Raw genomic sequence first — 9,239 nt, forward strand, 5'->3', positions numbered from 1 at the left:
TCCGAAGCTCTTGGCTGTCGGGCAAGGCTTGACTATCTTCCAGAGGAACACTTGTTGCAGGGGACATTGTGCGCTCTTGTCTGATCTCATCCTCGCATGGCGGTTCTGGTACATCCATGGGATTACCGTCTCTGGGCGACTGTGGACCCCCTACTGTGTCAGGGACGGTCCACCTCTCATCATCGATTTGGTCATCAGGCATGACAGATTCTGGAAGTGGAGTGGTGCCTTCAGGCGACAATGGCATAGAACAGACTTCAAAACGGCAAGGCCGCAGCATATTTCTGTGAAGTACTCTAGGGGCGGATGCCCCATCTTCAATCTGTACCTTGTAGACAGGGCCATTAGCATACACTCGCTCAATAACGTTGTACGGCTGTACTTCCCATCTCTCACTTAGTTTTCCCTTAAGGCGTTTCTCTCTGACCAATACCCGGTCTCCAGGTTGGAGCGGTAACTCTTGAGTCGGTTTGCGGGCCGTATGTTCTTTTTCTTGCAGTTGCTGACCCGCCAACCGCCGTATCATTTGCAAACGTTGCCGATGCTCTTTCACCCATGAGGTGACAGTTCGATCCATCAGCTCCTCTGGCTGTTCCAAATTCAGCTCAATGATCTCTCGTCCAGCTCTTCCAAACAACAGTAGATAGGGGGTATAACCCGTGGTGGAGTGGACCCGATTGTTGTAGGTCCAGACCAATTCTGGCAGATAGTCTGGCCAACACACCTTCTTATCCTCCTCCAATGTTCTCAGCATCTGAAGTGTTAAGTCCTTCTCAGTCCCTGGCTTACTAGAGGTAGGGATCCAGAGTAAATGACACGCAAACAAGGTATTGTGTGATCATATACAGGGGAAGCCCAGGAGCACATCTCCCTCTCTGGGCTTTGCCCTCCCTTTATATAGAAAAGAATTATACTTTTACAGACATGCGCACAAGCGCTCATATTTCACTATCTCTTACATAAACAATCTATACCAGTCTTTATCAGTAGAAAGTTACATCATCTAGAAGGTGAATAAAGGCTGCTATTGAAAGAAGGAATGCACACATGATTACTTCCATAAAAGGAAATGTCAAGTCAGCAGAAATGTATCTTGTTGTAAGCCAGATTTCTCAGGAAGAAGACAAGATGGATTGTTTTAGTTCAGTCTGATCTCCACAATTCCCCCCTTTGACATTTTCTTTTATTTATTTTATTACCACAGGGCCAAAGACAAAGCCTTTATTTGGTATTACACATGTACATGCTTGTATTCAATAAGAGAATCAAATCTAGTATTAATTCTTCCGTTTAACTCTCGCAACCTTTTCTTTGTTTTGCAATAAGTACAGATATTACAAAGGGATAGCAAAATAAGCGCAATAATCAGTATTAGCAAAGGATAACATAAGAGAAGAAGGAAAAAAAAAAAAAAAAAAACTTTATACTCTTGCATCTATTACACAAAGTTTATCTGTGCATACTGAGATACTCTTGAGCACAATCTGGAATAGTACGTATATGACTACAATAATCATAACTATATGTATTATGCTCTGCATAATCCCAGCAACCCACCCACCGATTCCTCTAAACCAGTTGGCTGGGTTAAGAAAAGAAAAGGTATCTGACCACCAGCTATCCTTATTCTGGTCATTGTCTTTGTCATACTGATCTCTGAGTCGTTGTACGTCCTTTAATTTAAATGTCATACTCATAGTACTATTCGGGTCTATATAATGACAGCAGGTGGGTCCGATGATTTGACACATACCCCCTTGTGAGGCAGTTAGGTAATCCAATACCAGGGTATGTTGGTTAGTGACTATTATAAGCTGATTCTGTACAGCTATACTAGTATTTAATATGTCCAATATATCCCAGATCTGATCATCTAGATAATCCGTGGCTCTAACTAATTTATCCCACATCTGTGTTAACATAGGATAAATAAAAATGGTACTAGCAATTTTGTTAGGAATTCCCATTTGTACTATATGTGGCCTCCCCGAGGGACGTGGTGAGTTATCTGCAGCTCTTTTATACAGTGTGTGCTTGGGCACGGCTTGCATATTCACTTGTTTATTTGAAATTATGAATGTAGCCGGGGTTAGGCGTCCTAATGTACAAGTACCCTTTATACCTACGGGAAGCCATTTATATGCTCCTTCTCCGCATATCCAAAATGTACCTTCAGGCAGATCCCATAGAGCTGAGTGCTGCAATACCAATCTGTGAGCCAAATCCACAAAACTAGATACATTCTGAAGCATACACCAAGAGGGTTTTTGTCCCAAGGGGCTACAGTACCCGACTGCGGGATTCCCACATACAGGCATTCCTTTGATATACTCATCGGATTTATTACAAACCAGGTTCCCCAGCTTACTTGTACAACTGTTTGCATCACCTTGGGGGAACAATTTAGAATGTTTCCATTTTCTATTATGTATGTATCTTTCCAATACTGTAGGTTTGAAAGCATCAGAGGGGGGGACGGTTGTACTGAAACTAAGCTGTAGATTTTCTGTGGGGACCTGTCCTAAATTAGTTAATCCAGTCTTATTTCTAGGTACCCATTTTCCTCCCCTAAATGCTAAATATTGTAGATGTGTGTTACTCCCTGAGAGATTGCCCTGCCACCAAGGAAATTCTACCCATCCCACAATTGGTATGGCGATTGTAGTATTCCACAGCCTAGCATTACCAATTTGGTTGTTGGCCAGGTTGTCTGAACAATTAGGCCAAGCGAATATTTCTTCTGCTAATACGGGAACTGCTAGAAAAGGTATACTTGTGGCTGATACCGGCGAATGGGTACAGATCCAACAATCTGTCAGGGTTTGTGTATTGTTTAACAAGTCATGCACTAATTTTCTATGATGTTGTACGAATCTATTGTTCAAAGGGGCTAGAGAATTCAGTCTATCCCACGCCTCCGTTGAGGTTATCATTATTAACATCAATATCATGAGTTTATACTGCTTTTCTTGCAATGGCTTGCATGTATCCATGATGCCTTTCCTTCAAGCTTGACTGATGTAGGTGTTGTCAACAGGACTTGGAAGGGTCCGTCAAACCTTGGTTCTAGAGCCTTTCTGGTGTGTCTTTTTACATAGACTTGATCACCTGGTTCCAACTTGTGACTTCCTTCTGTGTTGTCAGGATCTGGAAGGGAAGCAAAAACTTGTGCATGCACCTTAGTTAATTGTTTCTGAAGATTTTGCACATAAGAAGTCAATGACTCAATATTTAACACAAGTTGCTGTGGAAAGTAACATCCTAAATTGGCAGTCCTGCCAAACAAAATTTCATATGGAGACAGTTTAGTCTTACCCCTTGGGGTATTGCGTATTGAGTAAAGGGCCAGTGAAAGGCATTCTGTCCAAGGCTTTCCTGTTTCAGCCATGGCTTTCTGTATTTTTAATTTTAAAGTTCCATTCATGCGTTCCACCTTACCAGAACTTTGAGGATGGTACGGAGTGTGTAACTGACTTTCAACACCCAACATTTTCAGTACATTTTGAAATATTTCTCCAGTAAAATGAGTACCCCTATCTGACTCGATCACTTCAGGGAGACCGTAACGGGGTATCAGTTCGGCAACTAGCTTTACAGCAGTGTTTTTAGCTGAAGCCTTCCGAACTGGATAGGCCTCTGGCCACCCCGAGAACATGTCCACACATACCAACACATACTCATACCCATTACTTTTTGGCAGCTGGATAAAGTCTATTTGTAATCGCTGAAACGGGTAGAGAGGTCGGACGTGGTGCTTCATAGGGGTCTTTGCTGTCTGTCCGGGATTATGTGTCAGGCATATAGCGCATGCAGCACAATAGTCTCTTGCATAGTTGCCAAAACCTGGAGCCAACCAGACTTGCTTTGCCAGTAGTGTCATTGCATTTGCAGACACATGAGTAGGGTGGTGCAGTCCACCAACTACAATCGGATACCAGGCTCTAGGTAGACATATTAGTCCATCTTTCTTCCAAATTCCCGCTTGTTCTTCTGCCCCTTCCTTTTTCCACCTGTCCCTCTCCTCTTCTCCTGCATCTTCCTGTGCTTGTCTCAGTCTATCTTCAGTATTTTCTGTGGGGTTTACAGTATGAACCTGTTGTAAGGGTTTGACAGCTGCTGCTTTGGCTGCTTTATCAGCCCTATCATTTCCCCTAGATTCCCTAGTGTCGAGTCTCACATGTGCAGCTACCTTGATTACTGCTACTTCTTTTGTTTCTTGTGCAGCCTCTAAGATCTGTTTGATCAGAGAAGCATGTTTTACAGGTTGTCCTGACGCTGTCATGTAACCTCTAGCTCTCCAGATTACTCCAAAATCAAACACAATACCATGTGCATACCTAGAATCAGTGTATATATTAGCTGTCTGGTTCTCAGCTATTTTTAGAGCTTCAATCAATGCTGTTAGTTCTGCTTCTTGTGCAGACTGTTTCGGTGGAAGCGGTTCTGCTTTGAGAGTTTCAGATTCTGACACAACTGCATACCCTGTATGGAAGTTACCTGTGTCATCTGCAAACCTACTACCATCTATAAACAGCTCTAAATCTGGATTTTGAAGTGGTGTTTCGGATACATTGGGTAAGCCTACCGTTTCTTGTAAAATGAGCTCTGTACAATCATGTGTGTCTGTAGGGAAAAAATTTGTGTGTGTATCAGTGTCCTTATTCCCCCCTTCAGACTCGAGAGGTAGCAGTGTAGCTAAATTGAGAGTCTGAAGCCTAGCAAATGTGATAGTAGAGGGGAGCAACAAAGAACACTGTAGCCGCAAATGTCTGGCCATGGAAATGTGTTTTGGTTGGACCTGGTTTAATATCCCATAAACATCATGTGTAGTTTGAACTGTGAGTGGATACTCTAGGACAATTTCTGATGCTTTGTCCAACAATAGTGAGACAGCAACAACTACACGTACACAGGTTGGCGCTGCTCTAGCTACGGGATCTAACCTTGCTGAAAGATATGCAATTGGTCTTTGTTTCCCTGCATGCTTCTGGGTAAGAACTCCTGTAGCATGGGAATCAACTTCTGCAGCCATAAGCTGAAACGGTTTGGTGTAGTCTGGTAGCCCTAACGCTGGAGCTGAAACAAGGGCATCTTTTAATTGTTGGAACGAAATCTGACCTTCTTTTGTCAACAAATAAGGTTCACTTTTTACACAGTCATACAGTGGTTGCATTAGTTGACTTGCATGTATAATCCATTGTCTACAATGAGACACTATTCCTAAAAATGCTCGTAGCTGTTTATGATTTCTAGGCTCATTCATCTGTCTTATTGCTTCAGTTCTTTGTGGTGTAAGATGCTTTTTACCTTGAGAAATGCAATGACCTAGAAAGACCACTTTGGTCTGACAAACTTGTAGCTTTTGTCTATTCACTTTACACCCTTCTTTTTCTAAAAAACATAGTAAACTCACAGTGGACCTTTCTGCAGTTTCTAGATCTGGGCAGCAAAGTAGTAGGTCATCCACATACTGCAAAATTACTACCTGTGGTTCGGGTTCAAACCTCTGAAGGACTGTTTGTAGGGCATTTGAATAAAGAGTAGGGGAGTGTATCATTCCCTGTGGAAGGCGTGTCCACGCCAACTGTTTGCCCTTAAATGTAAATGCAAACAAATGCCAACTATCTTGGTGTAAAGGAACCGAGAAAAATGCATTTGAAAGATCTATTACAGTAAATACTTGAGAACTGGCTGGTATCTGTGATAGTAACGTATGAGGATTGGGTACAACTGGGGTGATTGGATCTAGAACTTTGTTTATTTCTCTTAAATCATGTACCATACGATATTTGGGCATAGAACTCTTATCAAGAGTTCTCTTTTTGACTGGATACAGAGGAGTGTTAGCAGGTGATTGTATCTCTACCAAAACCCCTTTCTCTCTATATCCCTCTATCTGTTTTGTAATCGCTAGTTCCTGCTGGGCACTCACAGGGTATTGTCTGAGCTGTGGGAGAACAGTTCCTGGTTGCACAGATAGTTTTACAGGAGAGATATGCAATAGTCCCACATCGGTGTCACCCTGTGCCCACAGTGTTTCTGGGACTGTTGAGAGGTCTAGATCTGTGGTGTACTCTTTTTCTTCAGCATAATCCTCAAAAGCCTGAATTCTAACATATTGTTCTAATGTTTCTGCATCATCAGGGATAGTCAGTATAACTGTGCCATCTTCCCTAAAATTGATGTTAGCTTCTAATTTCTTTAGGACATCAGTTCCTAACAAACATGTTGGGGCACCTCTGGCATACAAAAATCTGGATGCAAAACATTTAGGTCCTAATGAGACCTCTAGGGGCACAGTATATGGCAGTGTTCGAATTACCCCATCATAACCCTCAGCAAAAGTTGTTTGTTCTGAAATATCTTCCGGATTCGGAAGAAAATCTTGATTCAAAATTGAGGAAGTTGCACCTGTATCTATCAAAAATGGAATCTCTCTCCCCCCCACATTCACCTGTATCATAGGTCTTCTAGCTGGTAGGGAAGTTTGTAACACATCGAGTCAATCTGAATCTGGTATGGGACCATCTATGATGGTAGATTTCTGCTGGTTGTCCGTTTGGGGAGGGTTATTTCTGGGAACAAATTTGCCTGACTTTATATCTGCCAACTTCTTCCTGCACTCTCTTTGGAAATGACCTGGCTTTTTACAGTAGTGGCAAGGAAAGTTGTGTCTCACTCTTCCTCCTGTATTAGCTTGTGCTATTCTAACAGGCTTACGATTCTCTCTCATATCCATGACTATTCCTAAACATCGTTGTTTCACAATATTTGGTTGTTCAATTGTTCTCCAATCTGGAGTAGAGGATTTAAATTTTTCTCTAATTTTCGGATCTAGCCCCTCTATTAATTGTTTTGTAAAAAGTCTCCTTACTGAAGCATCAGTCAAATCCAATCCTTCATCCCTAAAGCTATTTTCTAATTCTTGACTATATTCTTCAATACTTTGCCCAAATTTCTGCATAATCACACCCGTAGATCCCCTTTCCCTCTGTTTTTCTCTCATGAAAATTATTAATGCCTCTGTGAACTGGGTACCTGATGCTTCTGTCTGTAAGGCACCCCCTTCTGCCACTGGTCTATTGGGCTGTAGGTGTGTCAATAATTCCTGAAAAAGTCCGGGGGACATTTTCATTCTACATAATTCTTCCCCGTCCGCCCAGACCCCAGCATGAGTCTGCATGATTTGTTGTATGTATTGTGCAAATCGGATGGGATATTGAGTGGGATCAGGCGCATTATGCAGGAGGGACATACCTTCAGCAGGGGACCAAGGAAAATACTGTCGGGTCTGGTGATATCTAGTTCCCATTACCCCGTCAGCACCAGGTTCCCTAAAGGGTCTTGGTACTACCCTAACAGGGGCAAGTACAGCGCCATGTCTAGGTGTACCACAGACTAGGCAATCATTTCTCCAATCTGGATTTTGTTGTCCACAGTGTGAACATACCCATCCTCCTACCCCTCCAAGATTGGGATACAAGGCTGGAAATTGTTTTCCTCCTTCTGCTCCTCCAGATGGTACAAATGATTGGGCTTTTGGATCTAGGTAAGGTGGTGGGATTATGTCACAACTTTTTCCCTTCCCCATAATCCATTTGGAAGTGTCTGGATCATACTTCCAATTCTCCTCTTTAGCTGTTTTTGAGACCTCTATCATACAGTGTATGATTTCTTCCCACCCATTGTCTTTGATAATTCCACCTCGTTCTTTACTCAGTCTTTCCCATTCAGTGCTAAACATAAGTGCTTCTGAAATTCCCAATTTTTCTCTTACCCTTCTAATCTGACTTCTGACTGTCTTCCCACATCTTTCCTGTATGATATCTGCTGCTTCCACTTGTCCTAAGACGGTTTTTGTCTGTTTATTTCCCATTTTTCTTTTTTTTTTTTTCAATATTAGCTATTTCTACCCCAGGTGACGTTTGGACAATCACTTATCCTAGGTGATGTCTCGTTGCCTTCTCTCCTAGGGAGCTAAAATATTGAAGGGCTGATCTGCTCCATTCTTTCTAATGTGCAGAATGTACTTAAGTGCTATTATGCACGCAAACAGACCCAGCAACACCATACAGATCACAAAACTTTCTGTGTCAGTTAGCATACTTGTCCCAGGCTCATGGACCCGCGTCCTGGGCTCATTCTATCAAACCTTATCCAGAAATGAAGGAGGTTAAGCACTTAAATGAGAGTCAAGCATGGGCGGAGGTCTCCCCGAAAGGACGCAACCACATGACCCAGTTAGGCTGACTTCCGTGTATAAGGCTTATACCCCAACTATTTCGGCTTATTTTTCTACGCACTTTTGCTCTTCTTTCACAACATACCACAACCTTCACTCTGTTCACACACTGCCAGGGACAGGACTCATAAATCTATACAATATAGTAACCCGAGTTTTATAGGTATCTACTCACTACTAGACTAACCCAGCGTGACACGGCTCATAGAGATCTTTCGGATAATACAAGGCAGATAAAAGAGAACTAATAATGTCTCTTACCTGGCCAGGTTTTTCAGTTCATTTGCCGTCCATTATCCCAGATCTCCATTGTCCGTATCTGCAGGTGAATCTCGAGTAGACACTCTCGCCTCGGGTCCCTGTTCGGTGCGCCAAAGAAATGTTAAGTCCTTCTCAGTCCCTGGCTTACTAGAGGTAGGGATCCAGAGTAAATGACACGCAAACAAGGTATTGTGTGATCATATACAGGGGAAGCCCAGGAGCACATCTCCCTCTCTGGGCTTTGCCCTCCCTTTATATAGAAAAGAATTATACTTTTACAGACATGCGCACAAGCGCTCATATTTCACTATCTCTTACATAAACAATCTATACCAGTCTTTATCAGTAGAAAGTTACATCATCTAGAAGGTGAATAAAGGCTGCTATTGAAAGAAGGAATGCACACATGATTACTTCCATAAAAGGAAATGTCAAGTCAGCAGAAATGTATCTTGTTGTAAGCCAGATTTCTCAGGAAGAAGACAAGATGGATTGTTTTAGTTCAGTCTGATCTCCACAGAAGCAAGGTTCTGTTGAAGTGTTTGCAAGCTCCATTGTCTTGAGGATGGTAAGGGGTGGTCCGGGACCGCTCGATGCCATACATGCGATACAATTCTTCCATCACCTTGCCTTGGAAACATGCACCTTGGTCGGAGTGGATGCGCTTTGGGCACCCATACACCCGGATGAAGTCTTGACAGATGGCTCGCGCCACCGATTCCGCAGTCTGGTCTCT

General features: G+C 42.6%; 1 long non-coding RNA gene across 2 annotated transcripts; it reads right to left on the reverse strand.

Moving 5' to 3' along the window:
- Nucleotides 1-830: 830 nt before the first annotated feature.
- Nucleotides 831-9,020, reverse strand: LOC138665760 (uncharacterized). Of its 2 annotated transcripts, none has more exons than XR_011318516.1 (2): nt 8,504-9,020; nt 831-3,147 (listed from the first exon to the last, which is right to left on the reverse strand). It is a non-coding gene; the product is annotated as an uncharacterized lncRNA (long non-coding RNA). The 2 variants fall into 2 exon arrangements; XR_011318517.1 differs by having other exon boundaries at nt 831-3,165.
- Between the last annotated feature and the right edge of the window lie 219 nt (nt 9,021-9,239).

The sequence above is a fragment of the Ranitomeya imitator genome, chromosome 1 (assembly GCF_032444005.1).
Source record: "Ranitomeya imitator isolate aRanImi1 chromosome 1, aRanImi1.pri, whole genome shotgun sequence".
NCBI lineage: Eukaryota > Metazoa > Chordata > Amphibia > Anura > Dendrobatidae > Ranitomeya > Ranitomeya imitator.